This window comes from Salmo trutta, unplaced genomic scaffold (assembly GCF_901001165.1).
Source record: "Salmo trutta unplaced genomic scaffold, fSalTru1.1, whole genome shotgun sequence".
In the NCBI taxonomy this organism is placed as follows: Eukaryota; Metazoa; Chordata; class Actinopteri; order Salmoniformes; family Salmonidae; genus Salmo; species Salmo trutta.
Window position 1 is genome coordinate 63,786 of NW_021822823.1, and position 21,290 is coordinate 85,075.

General features: G+C 41.5%; 1 long non-coding RNA gene across 1 annotated transcript; it reads left to right on the forward strand.

The window, feature by feature from the left end:
- The first annotated feature begins 1,666 nt into the window (after positions 1-1,666).
- Positions 1,667-20,465, forward strand: LOC115185016 (uncharacterized). The gene is made up of 4 exons (XR_003874713.1): positions 1,667-1,922; positions 2,558-2,656; positions 20,029-20,145; positions 20,427-20,465. It is a non-coding gene; the product is annotated as an uncharacterized LOC115185016 (long non-coding RNA).
- Positions 20,466-21,290: the final 825 nt, after the last annotated feature.

Sequence of the window (21,290 nt, forward strand, 5' to 3'; positions counted from 1 at the left end):
TAATGCATATCTCTCTGTCCGTTCTTCCCTGAAACTTTGATTATCATCATCCACCTTTCTTTTGTTACTTTTTGAGAGCGACATGTTCTCTTGCTATCAAGCTCATTGTTCTGAATGAATGTTGATATTAATAAAGTAGTGTAGACTACAGTAGGCTACGTAGACCTGTTTTTCCCCACCAATCAACGGACAGAGAAATAAACAAAAAGTTATAATTGAATAGAGATATTGGTGATTTTATGAACTTAATCAGATCTAAATTATTTTATTGTCACTCATTGTTATGCGGTGATGCGCACTGTGTCGCCAGTGCGCATTCACAGCCCGGTGAGCTCTGTGCCTGCCCCACGTACCAGGCCTCCAGTGAGTCTATCCAGCCTGGTACGCCCTGTTCCTGCTCCTCGCACTTGCCCTGAGGTGCGTGTCACCAGTCAGGCGCCACCTGTTCCAGCCCCACGCATCAGGTCTCTAGTGCGCCTGCCCAGTCCGGTGTGTCTTGTTCCTGCTCCTCGCCCTGAGGTGTGTGTTACCAGTCTGGCGCCACCTGTGCCAGCCCCACGCATCAGGCCTCCAGTACGCCTTCCCAGTCCAGAGCTTCCGGCAACATCCCCCAGTCCGGAGCCTCCATCGACGTTCCCCAGTCCGGTGAGACCTGTTCCGGCTCCACGTAAAAAGCCTCCAGTGATGATCCATGGTTCGAAGCCTCCAATGATGATCCATGGCACGAAGCCTCCAGTGATGATCCATGACATGAAGCCTCCAGTGATGATCCATGGCCCGGAGTCTCCAGTGATAATCCATGGCAAGAAGCCTGTAGGGATGATCCATGGCCCGGAGCCTCCAGTGATGATCCATGGCACGAAGACTCCAGTGATGATCCATGGCACGGAGCCACCAGTGGTGATCCATGGCACGGAACCTCCAGTGGTGATCCACGGCGCGGAGCCTGCAATGATGATCCACGGCGCGGAGCCTGCAGCGACGGCCCGCAGTCCGGAACCTCCTGAGACGGCCCGCTGTCCAGAGTCTTCAGCGACGGTCCGCAGTCCAGAACCTCCGGTGATGATCCAAGGTCCGGTGACACAAAAGCAGAGGGATCAGCGGGCGGAGAGGGGGTTACGCCCCGAACCGGAGCCGCCGCCTCTGCTGGAGGATCCGCGGGATGAGAAGGTTCTGCGTACTGCATCAGAGCCGCCATAGACATTAGTCACCCTCCTTAACCCTCCCTTTTTTGTTGTTTTTTTTGTTTAGGTGCATCCGGAGTCCGCACCTTTGGGGGGGGTACTGTCACGTCCTGACCATAGAAAGCTGTTCTTTTCTATGGTAGAGTAGGTCAGGGCGTGACAGGGGGGTTTTCTAGTTTAGTTTTTCTATGTTGTTTTCTAGTTTTGTATTTCTATGTTGGGTTTTGTTTGGGATGATCTCCAATTAGAGGCAGCTGGTCATCGTTGTCTCCTTAATTGGAGATCATACTTAAGTAGGTGTTTTTCCCACCTGGGTTTGTGTGAGATTGTTTTTGAGTAGTGTATGTTTCACCTCTGCATCACGGTTTGTTGTTTTTTTGTTCTTTAGTTTATGTGTCTGTATTGCATAGTTTCACAGTTCAATAAAATATGTGGAACGATAATCACGCTGCACTTTGGTCAGCTCCTCTCTATGACAACCGTGACACCCGAAGCCAAATCTAGTTGACAAACCCTGTTTTATAGTATGTCATGGCCTTTTCTGGCCAACTGCTGTTATGTTTATGATATACTATGGTGTTGTGTCACTAGACTTTGACCAGATATTATTGCATCCAAAGATCAACTGTACCTAGAACATAGATACAGAGCCACTTGTTATCAGGAAGCTGCTCTCTCAGCACAACGGAAAATATCTCAATGACTTGACATGTTCTGGTTGTGAATTCAGGCTACAAGGTAAGAATCTTCCCAGTGATTATTGTAAAGTGTGTAGAGAAATTAAATGTATGGTGTTATTTTAGTATAGTGACTGACAGTAAAACACTCAGATCTAACAGTCCATTTCACCTGGGACAGCTACGTGACTGTTCAATCATACAAAATGGCGCTAACTGGGCGTAGTCAAGTCAAATTCAAAAACATTGTTCATATATTTGTATATTGTGGTTATTTTACAATTTGTATATTTTTTATGTATAAGTTGTAAATCATCTTTCAGAATATCAGAACATTTGTTGTTTTCTAAACTACAATGATCTCCTGCTTCCTGTGTAATTTGGTATGAAACCACTGAACATACTTTTCTTAACATTGTTATTATGAACTGAATTCAGTAACAGCATAATAATAACATACCTGTTGAACAAAGAAACACACTAGAACGAGAAATTATTAAAAGAGAAAGTGAGACATTATTATTATTAGTTCCACTACATGGAGAAAAGGAGAAAAATATTAAATCACCTGACTGTTGTATCTGTTAGTAAATGTTTTATTTCTAAGAGATAATTAATAAAATAGAACAATTGACCTTCAATAATAATTAGTTGTCACTGTGTTAACCACAACCAACATGTTGGATCTCTGTTTAGGGGTCAGTGCTCTAAAATGAGTATCTCGGGAGAGAGAACGGAGGCGGTCCATGCCTCTAAAATGAGTCTCTCTGGGGAACATGACACCAAAGCTAAGAGGTGAGATGACAATTTTTGTTGTTTAAGATCATTGTTTCTAAAACGTTATATCCACATTTTTTCACATTAGTTATTTGCAACAGAAATGATTGTTATGGGTACCTTCAGGTCTGTAAAATATTGTTGTTCCATAGAATTTATAGAATTTTAGCATGACACAATCATTTAGCCTACTCTTAAAACTTCTATGGGCTACGCGTCCCACCCGTGGTACACACTATCAACAGCCAGTGAAATATCAGGGCGACAAATTTGAAAACAATTAAATGTCATAATTCAAATTTCTCAAACATACAACTATTTTACACAATTTGAAAGACAAACATCTCCTTAATCTAACCACGTTGTCCGATTTCAAAAAGGCTTTACGGCGAAAGCATAAAGTTAGATTATGTTAGGACAGTACATAGACAAAACATTACACAAAGCCATTTTCATTGCAAGGACAGGCGTCACCAAAAGCAGAAAACCAGCTAAAATTATGCACTAACCTTTGACAATCTTCATCAGATGACACTCCTAGGACATTATGTTAGACAATACATGCATTTTTGTTCTACCAAGTTCATATTTATATCCAAAAACAGCATTTTACAGTGGCACATGATGTTCAGAAAATGTTTTCCCTCCAATCCTGCGGTGAATCAGCACAACAAATTAAAAAATACTATTCATTAACGTTGATAAAATATTAAACTGTTATTCAAAGATTTACAGCTTAACATCTCCTGAATTCAATCGCGTTGACAGATTTCAAAATAACTTTACTGAGAGAGCACACTTTGCAATAATCTGAGTACTGTGGTCAGAAAAAAACAGCAGGCAATTATAGACAACGGCCATCTTGGAGTCATCTAAATGCATAAATAGCATTATAAATATTCACTTACCTTTAATAATCTTCATCAGAAGGCACTTCCAGGAATCCTAGGTCCACAACAAATGTTGTTTTGTTCGATAAAGTTCATAATTTATGTCCAAATAACTCCATGTTGTTTGCACGTTCAGTAGGCTACTCAAAATGTAGGGCGCGCGAGGGAAACAGTGACGACGAAAGTCAAAAAAAGTTATATTTACGTTCGTTCAAACATGTCAAACGTTGTATAGCATCAATCTTTAGGGCCTTGAGAATGTGAAACTTCAGTAATTTTCCAACTGGATGTTTGCATTGCCTTGAAAAATGGTTTGGAACACAAAGGGAGTTCTCACATGAACGCGCCCTATGAACTGATGTGATATTCAGGGCACCTGCTTACTAGCGTTCTCCTTAAGTCTGTGTTTACCACAAACCGCTCAAACTACTTTCTAAGACTCTAGTGGAAGCCTTGGGAAGTGCTATTTGAGTCCTAACTCACTGTGTGTCAGAAAGGCAAGGACTTGAGAAAACTACAGGAACCAGATTTTCATTTCCTCGTTGGATTTCTCTCAGGGTTTTGGCTGCCATATGAGTTATGTTATACTTACAGACATCATTCAAACAGTTTTGGAAACTTTAGAGTGTTTTCTATCCAAATCTACTAATAATATGCATATCCTAGCTTTTGAGTTTGAGTAGGAGGCAGTTTAATATGGGCATGTATTTCATCCGAAAGTGACAATACTGCCCCCTAGCCCTACTAATTATTGCCTAATGTGTTGGCATGTATATCCTTTCGACTAATTCTGATTGTTGTTGCAAGCTGGATTTTGACAATATTTCCGTTATATCAACATCCTTACTCCTGTTTAACCTCTCTGGGGCACGAGACGAGACAAACTCCCAACAGCCTATGAAATAGCATGGTGAGAAATACAAAACATCAAAAATACCATATTTCAAACTTCTCAAACATATGACTATTTTACACCATTTGAAAGATACACTTCTCCTTAATCAAACCACATTGTCCGATTTCAAAAAGGCTTTACGGCGAAAGCAAAACATTAGATTATGTTAGGACAGTACATAGACAAAAAATTACACACAGCCATGTTCAATGCAAGGACAGGCGTCACCAAAAGCAGAAAACTAGCTAAAATTATGCACTAACCTTTGACGATCTTCATCAAATGACACTTCTAGGACATTATGTTAGACAATACATGCCTTTTTTGTTCTATCAAGTTCATATTTATATCCAAAAACCCCATTTTACATTGGCGAGTGACGTTCAGAAAATGTATTCCCCCCAAAACCCCCGGTGAATGGGCACATCAATTTACAGAAATACTTATCATAAACGTTGACAATATATATAACAATTATTTTAAGAATTAACGATAAACTACTATGCAACCGCTTTGTCAGATTTCAAAATAACTTTACAGAGAAAGAACATTGTTCAATATTCTGAGTAGAGAGCCCCGCCATCATTGCAAGCTGTACAGTTACCCATCCAGCCACGACGTCGACAAAACTCAAAAATATGCTAAAAATATTTTCTTACCTTTGCTGATCTTCGGCGGAATGCACTCGGAAGGACTCCAACTTCCACAAGAAATGTTCATTTGTTCGATAAAGTCCATCATTTATGTCCAAATAAATCCATTTTGTTGGCGCGTCCAGATCACCATTCCAAAATGCATGATGCGCGTTCATCCACCGTCGACGAAAAGTTATCAAGTTCCCTCAGCATTTGTAGAAACATGTCAAACCATGTTCACAATCAATCTTTATTGTGTTTTTAACGTAAAACTTAGATAATATTCCAACCGGACAATAGCGTATTTATTACAGAAGAAAAAGAAAAATGGCTACCCCTTCATGACTGCGCATGAGGTAAGTAAGTGACCCCAGCCAGACCACTTACTGTTATTCAATCAAATTGCATAGCAGAAGCCTCAAACAAGGTTCTAATGACTGTTGACATCTAGTGGAAGCCTTAGGAAGTGCAAAATGAACCCTAAGTCACTGTGTGTTAGATAGGCAATGACTTGAAAAGACTACAAGCATCAGATTTCCCACTTCCTGGTTGGATTTTTCTCAGGTTTTTGCCTGCCATATGAGTTCCGTTATATTCACAGACATCATTCAAACAGTTTTGGAAACTTTAGAGTGTTTTCTACCCAAATCTACGAATTACATTCATATCCTAGTTTCTGGCTCTGAGTAGTAGGCAGTTCAGTTTGGGAACGTTTTTCATCCGGGCGTGAAAATAGTGCCCCCTATACGCTAAGATGTTTAAACCAAAAAGGGTTCTATCTTGCTTAAAACCTGTTTGGCATAGGGGTTCCGCTAGCGGAACGTTTCAACAACATCCGGTGAAACTGCAGAGCGCGAAATTCAAAGAAAATATATAAAATATTTAACTTTCATACATTCACTAGTGCAACACACCAAATCAAAGCTGGATTTCTTGTTAATCTAGCCACCGTGTCAGATTTCAAAAAGGCTTTACGGTGAAAGCAAACTGTGCGATTATCTGAGGACAGCGCCCAGCATACCAACACATGAAAATTAGATTTCAACCCGCAAGGCGTGACACAAAAGTCAGAAATAACGATTTAATTCATGCATTACCTTTGAAGAACTTCTTCTGTTAGCACTCCAATATGTCCCATAAACATCACAAATGGTCCTTTTGTTTGATTAATTCTGTTGTTATATCTCCAAAATGTCCATTTATATGGCACGTTTCATTAAGAAAAACACCGGTTCCATCTCGCCCAGCATGACTACAAAATATCTAATACTTTACCTGTAAACGCTGTCCAAACATTTTAAAGAACTTTCCTCATCCAACTTTAGGTATTTTTAAACGTAAATAATCGATAAAATGTAAGACGGGATAAACTGTTCAATTCCGGATAAAAACAACATGAAGCGCGTGACCTGGAGTGCGCATCAAAAGAGTAGAGGCCATTCGGCTGGACCCTTGTTCTGAACTGTCTTCTTAATTTCTCTAAAGAAAAACATCAACCAATTTCTAAAGACTGTTGACATCCAGTGGAAGCGATAGGAACTGCAACCAAGTGCCACAGAAATGTAGGATCCCATAGAAACCTCATTGAAAACACTGTCACCTATAAAATAAATCCTGGATGTCCTCGGGGTTTCGCCTGCCAAATAAGTTCTGTTATACTCACAGACATTATTTTAACAGTTTTAGAAACTAGAGTGTTTTCTATCCAAATCTACCGTTATATGCATATCCTAGCTTCTGGGCCTGAGTAGCAGGCAGTTTCCTTTGGGCACGCTTTTCATCCGGATGTGAAAATACTGCCCCCTATCCCAAACAGGTATATGGAACCACTAAAGTTCTATATGGCACCCTTTATTGGAGGTTAGGAAGTGTCTGAGTATACAGTATATATAGAATATATATAGAACCCTTAATAGGAGGTTAGCCTGTCTGAGTTTACAGTATAAATAGAATATGTATATATTTTTTTCATTTTATTTCACCTTTATTTAACCAGGTAGGCTTGTTGAGAACAAGTTCTCATGTACAACTGCGACTTGGCCAAGATAAAGCAAAGCAGTGCGACGCAAACAACAACACAGAGTTACACATGGAGTAAACAAGTGTACATTCATTAACACAATAGAAAAAAAATTAAGTCTATATACAGTGTGTGCAAATGTCGTGAGGTGGTAAGCCAATAAATAGGCCATAGTAAGTAATTACAATTTAGCAAATCAACACTGGAGTGATAGATGTGCAGATGATGATGTGCCTGTAGAAATACTGGTGTGCAAATAAAAGCAGAAAAGTCAATAAAAACAATATGGGGATGAGGTTGGTAGATTGGATGTGCTATTTACAGATGGGCTATGTACAGCTGCAGCGATCGGTTAGCTGCTCAGACAACTGATGGTTAAAGTTAGTGAGGGAAATATAAGTCTCCAGCTTCAGCGATTTTTCAATTCGTTCCAGTCATTGGCAGCAGAGAACTGGAAGGAAAGGCGGCCAAAGGAGGTGTTGGCTTTGAGGATGACCAGTGAGATATACCTGCTGGAGTGCGTGCTACGGGTGGGTGTTGTTATCGTGAATACTGAGCTGAGATAAGGCAGAGTTTTACCTAACAAAGACTTATAGATGACCTGGAGCCAGTGGGTTTGGTGACGAATATGTAGCGAGGGCCAGCCGACAAGAGCATACAGGTCACAGTGGTGGATGGTATTTGGGGCTTTGGTGACAAAACGGATGGCACTGTGATAGACTGCATCCAGTTTGCTGAGTAGAGTGTTGGAGGCTATTTTGTAAATTACGTCGCCGAAATCGAGGATCGGTTGGAAAGTCCGTTTTACGAGGGTATGTTTGGTGGCGTGAGTGAAGGAGGCTTTGTTGCGAAATAGGAAGCCGATTCTAGATTTCACTTTGGATTGGAGATGTTTAATATGAGTCTGGAAGGAGAGTTTACAGTCTAGCCAGACACCTAGGTATTAGTAGTTGTCCACATATTCTAAGTCAGAACCGTCCAGAGAAGTGATGCTAGTCGGGTGGGCGGATGCGTTCAGCGAACGGTTGAAAAGCATGCATTTAGTTTTACTAGCATTTAAGAGCGTTGTATGGCATTGAAGCTCATTTGTAGGTTTGTTAACACAGTGTCCAAAAAAGGACCAGATGTATACAGAATGGTGCCGTCTGCATAGAGGTGGATCAGGGAATCACCCGCAGCAAAAGCGACATCGTTGATATATACAGAGAAAAGAGTCAGACCGAAAATTGAACCCTGTGGTACCCCAATAGAGACTGCCAGAGGTCCGGACAACAGGCCCTCCGATTTGACACCTTGAACTCTGTCTGAGAAGTAGTTGATGAACGAGGCGAGGCAGTCATTTGAGAAACCAAGGCTGTTGAGTCTGCCGTTAAGAATACGGTGATTGACAGAGTCGAAAGCCTTGGACAGGTCGATGAAGACGCCTGTCTTTTATCGATGGCAGTTATGATATCGTTTAGTACCTTGAGCATGGCTGAGGTGCACCCGTGACTAGCTCGGAAACCAGATTGCACAGCGGAGAAGCTATGGTGGGTTCGAAATCGTCAGTGATCTGTTTATTCATTTGACTTTCAAAGACTTTAGAAAGGCAGGGCAGGATGGATATAGGTCGATAACAGTTTGGGTCTAGAGTGTTACCCCCTTTGAAGAGGGGGATGACCAAGCTTTCCAATCTTTAGGGATCTCGGACGATACAAAAAGAGAGGTTGAACAGACTGGTAACAGGGGTTGCAACAATGGCGGCGGATAATTTTAGAAAGAGAGGGTCCAGATTGTCTAGCCCAGCTGATTTGTACGGGTCCAGGTTTTGCAGCTCTTTCAGAATATCTGCTAACTGGATTTGGGTGAAGGAGAAGCTGGGGAGCCTTGGGCAAGTAGCTGCAGAGCGTGCAGAGCTGTTGGCCAGGGTTGGGGTAGCCAGGAGGAAAGCATGGCCAGCCGTGGAAAAATGCACAATAATATGCATATTCTAGCTTCTGAGTTGGTGTAGGAGGCAGTTAAAAATGGGCATATATTTTTTCCAAAATTCTCAATACTGCCCCCTAGCCCAAACAGGTTAATCTGGTTACTACTCCTGCCCAGAAACTAGAATATGCATATAATTAGTAGATTTGGATAGAAAACACACTAAAGTATCTAAAACTGTTTGAATGGTGTCTGTGAGTATAACAGAACTCATATGGCAGTCAAAAACCTGAGAAGAACCTGAGAAGATTCCATGCAGGAAGTGCTCTGTCTGACAATTTTTTGTCCTTCTGTTGCATCTCTATCAAATTTACAGCATCTCTGCTGTAACGTGACACTTCCTAAGGCTTTCATTGGCCCTCTAAACCCGGCAGAAAGTGGAATGGGGTGTCTCCTATCTCTGGGCAGATAACAGGAGCAGAGTTTGTAAGTGGTCAGCCTGGGGACAGTGAGACTGGAGATGCGCGTTCACGAGAATTCTCATTTTTTTTATTTCAGTCTTGGAATGAATACATCATTGCCCGGTTGGAATATTATCGCTATTTTATGAGAAAAGTAGTATAAAAATGTATTTTAAACAGCGTTTGACATGCTTCTAAGTACGGTAATGGAACATTTTGAATTTTTTTGTGTCGATATGCGTTACCCTTGGCGACGCGCGTTACCCTTTGGATATTTACCTGAACGCATGAACAAAACGGCGGTATTTGGATATAACTATGGATTATTTGGAACCAAAACAACATTTGTTGTTGAAGTAGAAGTCCCGGGAGTGCATTCTGACGAAGAACAGCAAAGGTAATTCAATTTTTCTAATAGTAATTCTGAGTTTAGGCGACACCGAAGTTGGCGGATGTCAAAATAGCTAGCCGTGATGGCCGAGTTATGTACTCAGAATATTGCAAAATGTGCTTTCGCCCTTAAAAGCTATTTTAAAAACGGACATAGCGATTGCATAAAGGAGTACTGTATCTATAATTCTTAAAATAATTGTTATGTATTGTGTCAACGTTTATCGTGAGTAATTTAGTAAATTCACCGGAAGTTTTGGGTGGGTATGCTAGTTATGAACATCACATGCTAATGTAAAAAGCTGTTTTTGATATAAATATGAACTTGCATGTATTGTATAACATAATGTCCTAGGAGTGTCATCTGATGAAGATCATCAAAGGTTAGTGCTGCATTTAGCTGTGTTTTGGGTTTTTGTGATGCATGCCTGTTGCTTAGAAAATGGCTGTGTGATTATTTTTGGGCTGGGTACTCTCCTAACATAATCTAATGTTTTGCTTTCGCTGTAAAGCCTTTTTGAAATCGGACAACGTGGTTCAATTCAGGAGAGGTGTATCTATAAAATGGTGTAAAATAGTCCTATGTTTGAGAAGCAGAAATTATTAGATTTCTTTGAATTATGACATTTTGTGGTTTTAAATTTCGCGTCCTGATTTTTCACTGTCTGTTGAATAGGGACGATTTCGTTCCACATACCCGAGAGAGGTTAATGTGTCAGATTTCAAAAAAGCTTTACCGAAAAAGCACACCATGCAATAATCTGAGTTCGGCGCTCAGACACAAAAACAAGCCATACAAGATATCCGCCATGTTGGAGTCAACAGAAGTCAGAAATAGCATTATAATTATTCACTTACCTTTGATGATCTTCATCAGAATGCACTCCCAGGAATCCCAGTTCCACAATAAATGTTTGTTTTGTTCGATAAAGTCCATCCTTTATGTCCAAATACCTCCTTTTTGTTCAAGCCTTCAGTTCACAAATCCAAATTCACGACGCGCAGGCCAGACGAAAACTCAAAAAAATCCCATTACAATTCGTGGAAACATGTCAAACTATGTATAGAATCAATCTTTAGGAGGTTTTTATCATAAATCTTAAATTATGTTTCAACCGGAGAATTAATTTTGTCTTTAGAAATGCAATGGAACACAGCTATCTTTCATGGACTGAAGCTCATGACCTTCTGGCAGACCCATCCCTCAATCAGCTCTTATTCTCCCCCACTTCACAGAGAATCCTCAAACAAGGTTCTAAAGACTGTTGACATCTAGTGGAAGCCTTAGGAAGTGCAATATGACCCCACAGACACTGTATATTGGATAGGCCAAGACTTGAAAAACTACAAACCTCAGATTTCCCACTTCCTGGTTGTATTTTTCTCAGGTTTTTGCCTGCCATATGAGTTCTGTTATACTCACAGACATCATTCAAACAGTTTTAGAAACTTCAGAGTGTTTTCTATCCAAATCTACTAATAATATGCATATCTTAGCTTCTGGGCCTGAGTAGCAGGCAGTTTACTCTGGGCACCTTATTCATCCAAGTTACTCAATACTGCCACCCAGCTGTAAGAAGTTAAACATAAAAGCTAATTTACCAACATTTCTGAAAATGGATATACAGCGTTTTGGAATTAATCTCTTCTTATGTTTCCCCATCTGAGCTCAGAGTAGATGGGAGATATAATGTTTGTCTCTGTTGTGTTGAAGTCCAATCAAGCAGGAGAGACCAGCCTCCCCTGTTCCCAGCTGTGTGTCCATGAAGAGTGACCAGTCCATGGGTCAACCTATAAAGTTTAGAGAGGAAGACTTTTCTACTGAACAAAGGTAAGAAGAACTCATGGGTCATGGTCACTGAGTTAAACAACACTGTTTCTAGTCATTTCACCTCTCCCATTTTCACATTTATTTTTGTTGATTTCATAATCCATAGGCTAATCCTTTTTTTTCAATTTTCATAGTCCTAAAACAATATTAAACGAACACAAGACTCCCTCCCTGTGTGTGTGAGTGCTATTACCTCAACTACCTGGTACCCCTGCACATTGACTCAGTACTGGTACTCCTTATAGTCTCAATATTACCTCAACTACCTGGTACCCCTGCACATTGACTCAGTACTGGTACTCCTTATAGTCTCATTATTACCTCAACTACCTGGTACCCCTGCACATTGACTCAGTACTGGTACTCCTTATAGTCTCATTATTACCTCAACTACCTGGTACCCCTGCACATTGACTCAGTACTGGTACTCCTTATAGTCTCATTATTACCTCAACTACCTGGTACCCCTGCACATTGACTCAGTACTGGTACTCCTTATAGTCTCATTATTACCTCAACTACCTGGTACCCCTGCACATTGACTCAGTACTGGTACTCCTTATAGTCTCATTATTACCTCAACTACCTGGTACCCCTGCACATTGACTCAGTACTGGTACTCCTTATAGCCTCATTATTACCTCACCTACCTGGTACCCCTGGACATTGACTCAGTACTGGTACTCCTTATAGTCTCATTATTACCTCAACTACCTGGTACCCCTGCACATTGACTCAGTACTGGTACTCCTTATAGTCTCATTATTACCTCAACTACCTGGTACCCCTGCACATTGACTCAGTACTGGTTCTCCTTATAGCCTCATTATTACCTCAACTACCTGGTACCCCTGCACATTTACTCAGTACTGGTACTCCTTATAGCCTCATTATTACCTCAACTACCTGGTACCCCTGCACATTGACTCAGTACTGGTACTCCTTATAGTCTCATTATTACCTCAACTACCTGGTACCCCTGCACATTGACTCAGTACTGGTACTCCTTATAGTCTCATTATTACCTCAACTACCTGGTACCCCTGCACATTGACTCAGTACTGGTACTCCTTATAGTCTCATTATTACCTCAACTACCTGGTACCCCTGCACATTGACTCAGTACTGGTACTCCTTATAGTCTCATTATTACCTCAACTACCTGGTACCCCTGCACATTGACTCAGTACTGGTACTCCTTATAGTCTCATTATTACCTCAACTACCTGGTACCCCTGCACATTGACTCAGTACTGGTACTCCTTATAGTCTCATTATTACCTCAACTACCTGGTACCCCTGCACATTGACTCAGTACTGGTACTCCTTATAGTCTCATTATTACCTCAACTACCTGGTACCCCTGCACATTGACTCAGTACTGGTACTCCTTATAGTCTCATTATTGTTATTTTATTGTGTTACTATTTCCTGTTTCTAGATTTTTTTTCTTACTTTTAAACTGCATTGTTGGGAAAGGGCTCGTTAGCATTTCAAGGTAAAGTGTCCACCTGTTGTATTCAGCGCATGTGAAAAATACATGTTTATTTTATTTGATTCTCATTGGCAGAAACGCGTCATTGGGTCTAACGATCGTATCATGCCGAACAGCACATGTTCGGATGTACAAGCACGGTGGCTAGTTAAAACTCCTCAGAAAGGAAGGAACCTAGGAAGAAACCTAGAGAGGAACCAGGCTCTGAGTGGTGGCCAGTCCTCTTCTGGCTGTGCTGGGGGGAGATTATAAGAGTACATGGCCATTAAATTCAGATCGTTCTTCAAGATGTTAAAATGTTCATACATGACTAGCAGGGTAAAAAAATATTCACGGTGGTTATAGAGGGTGCAACAGGTCAGCACCTCAGGAGAAAATGTCAGTTGGCTTTTCATAGCCGAGACAGCCGGTGTGGTAGGTAGGTAGGTAGGTAGGTAGGTAGGTAGGTACAGACAGACAGACAGACAGACAGACAGACAGACAGACAGACAGACAGACAGACAGACAGACAGACAGACAGACAGACAGACAGACAGACAGACAGACAGACAGACAGACAGACAGACAGACAGCAGGTTCGGGACAAGGTATCATGTCTAGTGGACAGGTCAGAGTTCATATCCTCAGTCAGACCAGTAGAAACTGGATCAGCAGCACTACAAGGTATCACGTCTGGTGAGCAGGTCAGAGTTCATATCCTCAGTCAGACCAGTAGAAACTGGATCAGCAGCACTACAAGGTATCACGTCTGGTGAACAGGTCAGAGTTCATATCCTCAGTCAGACCAGTAGAAACTGGATCAGCAGCACTACAAGGTATCACATCCGGTGGAGCATGTATCAATACTGATAGGATGGAAAGAAAGGGAGCGCTGCTCTCAGATCAGTTTTCTACATTAAAATCTTTCCTTAATGTAAGAATATTTTAAAGATAAATACACAATGCAGAGTTTGAGAGGACGAGAGTACTGGAGTACTAATGGTCAATAGGGAATTGTAAATAGGAGTTGGGTTTCAGTTCAACATCTGTTAGAATCTGTGGAATGTCCCTCCTGAACTCAGAGCGGCGTGTGCTACGTGGGCCACGTTGGTATTGGTCTGTACATTGAGTCGAGAGCAGGATACTTGTTAATTGGCCATTGGCCAAGTTGTCCTGCAAGGACTTCTGATTGGTCAACTCCAGGCTAGGGTGGGGGGTTATAAATGGCTTCCTGTTCCTTTGTTCGGTGGGGAAAAGCTGAGGACAGGGGACTTCTGATTGGTCAACGCCAGGCTAGGGTGGGGGGTTATAAATGGCTTCCTGTTCCTTTGTTTGGTGGGGAAAAGCTGAGGACAGGGGACTTCTGATTGGTCAACTCCAGGCTAGGGTGGGGGGTTATAAATGGCTTCCTGTTGCTTTGTTTGGTGGGGAAAAGCTGAGGACAGGGGAGACTGAACATCTGAACATCTTCCTCCCAGCTTGACATCTTGATTCGTCCTCTCTGAATAAACAATTTTTTCTCCCCCTGATTTGCTTTGGAGTTTTTGTTATTGAGGAATAACATAAAAGGTTAACATTAACATTATACTTAGTTCACTATACTGACCACAGATCAGCTTCAATTAGCATCTGTGGCAGCAGATATTGAGGCGGCTTATTCTAATGCTTACACATAAAACATTCACTAAATCACAGATTTAGCACATCATTGTGCACGTTATAAAATATATTGAGACAAATTACAGACAGTAGCCTACAAGTAGCAACATAGAACTCAATATATTGAACATGGAATATATTTCAATATGATTGAAATAGGCCTAAAGCCTAATGTTTATATTTTAATGCACTTATCTCGGTTTTCATATAAAGAAAATGTGTATACATCCCTTGATTGAATCAATATCAAAGACATTGTCAACTTTGCATTTCTGTCAACTTTGTTCTGAATTAATCGGAGGTCACAAAGAGACGGATAAACCATGTGATTCTATGTTTATCAGAGATCTTCTGTGTATAAACTCACGTGGAAGGGCAAAAAGCATCATACAACACAATCAGCTGTTCTAGTGGTCTGAGACAGGAGGTAGAATACTCAGCTGTTCTAGTGGTCTGAGACAGGAGGTAGATTACTCAGCTGTTCTAGTGGTCTGAGACAGGAGGTAGATTACTCAACTGTTCTAGTGGTCTGAGACAGGAGGTAGATTACTCAGCTGTTCTAGTGGTCTGAGACAGGAGGTAGATTACTCAGCTGTTCTAGTGGTCTGAGACAGGAGGTAGATTACTCAGCTGTTCTAGTGGTCTGAGGCAGGAGGTAGATTACTCAGCTGTTCTAGTGGTCTGAGACAGGAGGTAGATTACTCAGCTGTTCTAGTGGTCTGAGATAGGAGGTAGATTACTCAGCTGTTCTAGTGGTCTGAGACAGGAGGTAGATTACTCAGCTGTTCTAGTGGTCTGAGGCAGGAGGTAGATTACTCAGCTGTTCTAGTGGTCTGAGACAGGAGGTAGATTACTCAGCTGTTCTAGTGGTCTGAGATAGGAGGTAGATTACTCAGCTGTTCTAGTGGTCTGAGGCAGGAGGTAGATTACTCAGCTGTTCTAGTGGTCTGAGACAGGAGGTAGATTACTCAGCTGTTCTAGTGGTCTGAGACAGGAGGAGGTAAATCACTCAGCTGTTCTAGTGGTCTGAGACAGGAGGAGGTAGATTACTCAGCTGTTCTAGTGGTCTGAGACAGGAGGAGGTAGATTACTCAGCTGTTCTAGTGGTCTGAGACAGGAGGAGGTAGATTACTCAGCTGTTCTAGTGGTCTGAGACAGGAGGAGGTAGATTACTCAGCTGTTCTAGTGGTCTGAGGGAGGAGGAGGTAGAGTACTCAGCTGTTCTAGTGGTCTGAGGCAGGAGGAGGTAGAGTACTCAGCTGTTCTAGTGGTCTGAGACAGGAGGTAGATTACTCAGCTGTTCTAGTGGTCTGAGGCAGGAGGTAGATTACTCAGCTGTTCTAGTGGTCTGAGACAGGAGGTAGATTACTCAGTTGTTCTAGTGGTCTGAGACAGGAGGTAGATTACTCAGCTGTTCTAGTGGTCTGATGGAGGAGGTAGATTACTCAGCTGTTCTAGTGGTCTGAGACAGGAGGTAGATTACTCAGCTGTTCTAGTGGTCTGAGACAGGAGGTAGATCACTCAGCTGTTCTAGTGGTCTGAGGGAGGAGGAGGTAAATCACTCAGCTGTTCTAGTGGTCTGAGACAGGAGGAGGTAGATTACTCAGCTGTTCTAGTGGTCTGAGACAGGAGGAGGTAGATTACTCAGCTGTTCTAGTGGTCTGAGACAGGAGGAGGTAGATTACTCAGCTGTTCTAGTGGTCTGAGACAGGAGGAGGTAGATTACTCAGCTGTTCTAGTGGTCTGAGGGAGGAGGTAGATTACTCAGCTGTTCTAGTGGTCTGAGGCAGGAGGAGGTAGAGTACTCAGCTGTTCTAGTGGTCTGAGACAGGAGGTAGATTACTCAGCTGTTCTTGTGGTCTGAGGCAGGAGGTAGATTACTCAGCTGTTCTAGTGGTCTGAGACAGGAGGTAGATTACTCAGTTGTTCTAGTGGTCTGAGACAGGAGGTAGATTACTCAGCTGTTCTAGTGGTCTGATGGAGGAGGTAGATTACTCAGCTGTTCTAGTGGTCTGAGACAGGAGGTAGATTACTCAGCTGTTCTAGTGGTCTGAGACAGGAGGTAGATCACTCAGCTGTTCTAGTGGTCTGAGGGAGGAGGAGGTAGATTACTCAGCTGTTCTAGTGGTCTGAGACAGGAGGTAGATTACTCAGCTGTTCTAGTGGTCTGAGGGAGGAGGAGGTAGATTACTCAGCTGTTCTAGTGGTCTGAGACAGGAGGTAGATTACTCAGCTGTTCTAGTGGTCTGAGACAGGAGGTAGATTACTCAGCTGTTCTAGTGGTCTGAGGCAGGAGGAGGTAGAGTACTCAGCTGTTCTAGTGGTCTGAGGCAGGAGGAGGTAGATTACTCAGCTGTTCTAGTGGTCTGAGACAGGAGGTAGATTACTCAGCTGTTCTAGTGGTCTGAGACAGGAGGTAGATTACTCAGCTGTTCTAGTGGTCTGAGGCAGGAGGAGGTAGAGTACTCAGCTGTTCTAGTGGTCTGAGACAGGAGGTAGATTACTCAGCTGTTCTAGTGGTCTGAGGCAGGAGGTAGATTACTCAGCTGTTCTAGTGGTCTGAGACAGGAGGTAGATTACTCAGCTGTTCTAGTGGTCTGAGACAGGAGGTAGATTACTCAGCTGTTCTAGTGGTCTGAGACAGGAGGTAGATTACTCAGCTGTTCTAGTGGTCTGAGACAGGAGGTAGATTACTCAGCTGTTCTAGTGGTCTGAGGCAGGAGGTAGATTACTCAGCTGTTCTAGTGGTCTGAGACAGGAGGAGGTAGATTACTCAGCTGTTCTAGTGGTCTGAGGGTGGAGGTAGATTACTCAGCTGTTCTAGTGGTCTGAGGCAGGAGGTAGATTACTCAGCTGTTCTAGTGGTCTGAGGCAGGAGGAGGTAGATTACTCAGCTGTTCTAGTGGTCTGAGGCAGGAGGAGGTAGATTACTCAGCTGTTCTAGTGGTCTGAGACAGGAGGAGGTAGATTACTCAGCTGTTCTAGTGGTCTGAGGCAGGAGGAGGTAGATTACTCAGCTGTTCTAGTGGTCTGATGGAGGAGGTAGATTACTCAGCTGTTCTAGTGGTCTGAGACAGGAGGTAGATTACTCAACTGGTCTAGTGGTCTGAGGGAGGAGGTAGATTATGAGTGTTTACAAGTGCAACGTTAATATCAATGGTTTTTTGAAACTGCTCAGAGATTATACGATGCTCCTACGAAGATTCTAATGATGAACTTGGCCTTAAAATGCTTTTCGGAAACCCTGGATAAAAACATCTGCTAAATGACTAACATGTAAAATGTAAATGTTTTACATACAGATCTAATATTATTGTATTGAATTATTATTTCAAATATTTAAACATTGATGTCACTAGTGTATCATTTGTACAGTTCTTTATTAAAAATGTATTTATTTGTTACATTTGACTGTGTAAAATCTAGCAGTACTACGGATTTCTCTGAGGCAGATATATATTATTACTGTGTAAAACCTAGCAGTACTACTGATTTCTCTGAGAGTGAGGCAGATAAATAGCATTTAGCAAAAACATTATTTGTCTCTCTGAAATGAAACCATCAAGTGATAGATTTTACCCTGTTAGGGCGAGGGGGCAATATTGACACGGCCGGATAAAAAACGTACCCGATTTAATCTGGTTACTACTCCTGCCCAGTAACTAGAATATGCATATAATTAGTAGATTTGGATAGAAAACACCCTAAAGTTTCTAAAACTGTTTGAATGGTGTCTGTGAGTATAACAGAATTCATATGGCAGGCAAAAACCTGAGAAGATTCCAAACAGGAAGCGCCCTCTCTGACAAGTTGTTCATCTTGACTCTTTTTATTGAAGACTGAGGATCTTTGCCGTAACGTGACACTTCCTACGGCTCCCATAGGCTCTCAGAACCCGGGAAAAAGCTGAATGATATCGAGGCAGCCTCTGGCTGAAACACATTATCGCGTTTGGATAGTGGCTGGTCAGAGTACTCTGAGACTCACGCTCGTGCACGAGGGCACGAGATGTATTTATTTTCTCTCTCTTTGTACGTATACAGGCTTTCCCGGTCAGAATATTATCGCTTTTTTACGAGAAAAATGGCATAAAAATTGATTTTAAACAGCGGTTGACATGCTTCGAAGTACGGTAATGGAATATTTAGAATTTTTTTGTCACGAAATGCGCCGTGCTCGTCACCCTTATTTACCCTTTCGGATAGTGTCTTGAACGCACGAACAAAACCCTGCTATTTGACTATAACAATGGATTATTTGGGACCAAACTAACATTTGTTATTGAAGTAGAAGTCCTGGGAGTGCATTCTGACGAAGACCAGCAAAGGTAATAACATTTTTCTTATAGTAAATCTGACTTTGGTGAGTGCTAAACTTGCTGGGTGTCTAAATAGCTAGCCCTGTGATGCCGGGCTATCTACTGAGAATATTGCAAAATGTGCTTTCACCGAAAAACTATTTTAAAATCGGACATAGAGTGCATAGAGGAGTTCTGTATCTATAATTCTTAAAATAATTGTTATGATTTTTGTGAACTTTTATCGTGAGTAATTTAGTAAATTCACCGGAAGTGTTCGGTAGGAATGCTAGTCACATGCTAGTCACATGCTAATGTAAAAAGCTGGTTTTTGATATAAATATGAACTTGATTGAACAAAACATGCATGTATTGTATAACATAATGTCCTAGGGTTGTCATCTGATGAAGATCATTAAAGGTTAGTGCTGCATTTAGCTGTGGTTTGGGTTTATGTGACATTATATGCTAGCTTGAAAAATGGGTGTCTGATTATTTCTGGCTGGGTACTCTGCTGATATAATCTAATGTTTTGCTTTTGTTGTAAAGCCTTTTTGAAATCGGACAGTGTGGTTAGATTAACGAGAGTCTTGTCTTTAAAATGGTGTAAAATAGTCATATGTTTGAAAAATGGAAGTTTTTGCATTTTTGAGGTATTTGAATATCGCACCACAGGATTACACTGGCTGTTGAGTAGGTGGGACGCTTGCCCATAGAAGTTAAACAAATACATGTCTGTCATTGAACAACCCCATGTCATGATTAGATAGTGAAATAACACACCAGTCTCTTCCATAATTTCTTTAAACAATAAAGACAAATTTCCGAACATTTCTGTAAAGTGATGTGTAGCGTTTTGGAATTCTTCTTATGTTTCCCAATCTGAGATCAGAGGTGATGAGAGATGTAATGTTTGTCTCTGTTGTGTTGAAGACCAATCAAGCAGGAGAGACCAGCCTCCCCTGTTCCCAGCTGTGTGTCCATGAAGAGTGACTGGTCTATGGGTGAACCTATATGCTTTAGAGAGGGAGACTTTTCTACTGAACAAAGGTAAGAAGAACTCATGGGTCATGGTCAGTGAGATAAACAACACTGTCTCTAGTCATTTCTCCTCTCCCATTTTCCCATTTCTTTTGGTTGTTTTCATAATCCATAGGCTAATCCTTTAGTCCATTTATATAGTCCTAAAACAATATTAAACAAACACAACGTTCCCTGTGTGTGTGTGTGTGTGTGTGTGTGTGTGTGTGTGTGTGTGTGTGTGTGTGTGTGTGTGTGTGTGTGTGTGTGTGTGTGTGTGTGTGTACTGTAATCTCATGTTTTGTCCACAGAAACCAACAGGAGAGATCAGAGTCAGATATTCTCAGTGGTCAGTCTTCCCAGAGTCATCAAACAGACCTGGACTCTATATTCAGTGTATGTGGTCCTGTTATGTAAATTTGTTTTTGTTTACCTCAAGTAAAGTTGATCTGTCAATTATTCATTATTGTGTTAATGAGAAAGCATTTCTTCTCTTGCTTAACTTATTTACTTGATTTATTTTAGTTGCTTGAAGAGAAAATGATGACATTTGTGAAGAACGAGCTGAAGATGTTCAAGAGGATTCTTAGTCCAGAACTCCCAGAAGGCTTTGAGAGTCAGAAGCAGGATGAGGAAGTGGTGGATGCTGAAGATGAGAAGCAGGAGAGCAGTGCCAGAGAGGGGGCTCTGAAGATCACACTGCACGTCCTGAGGAAAATGAACCAGAAGGAGCTTGCTGACACACTGGAGAACTGTAAGATCTGTCTGCTTCATGTTGAATGCTGTTTTAAAACATTTAAAAGCTGTAGCTAATGGACAGCTAAAGTAGCTGTGTAACTCAATGATATTGTAGCAGCCTTAACACAACACCTAATGACCTCATCAAGTAGCAGCAGGGATGTGTTGTGTTGATTAATTTAGAGAGACAGAGAGACAACATTAATAATACCATCAATAACACCAATAATAATATAATCAGTCACACCAGTCTGGAATGCATTATGAAAACATTTATACAGTCAGTTAAGAGAATACATGATTATAATTTAAACTTTATAACAGTCCTACAATACTGTAGGCATTAAAACAGACATAATATTAATATCCTCTGTGTTATTTCTAGATTCAGATGATCCTGCTGTGATTTGCCAACGTGAACTCAAATCTAATCTAAA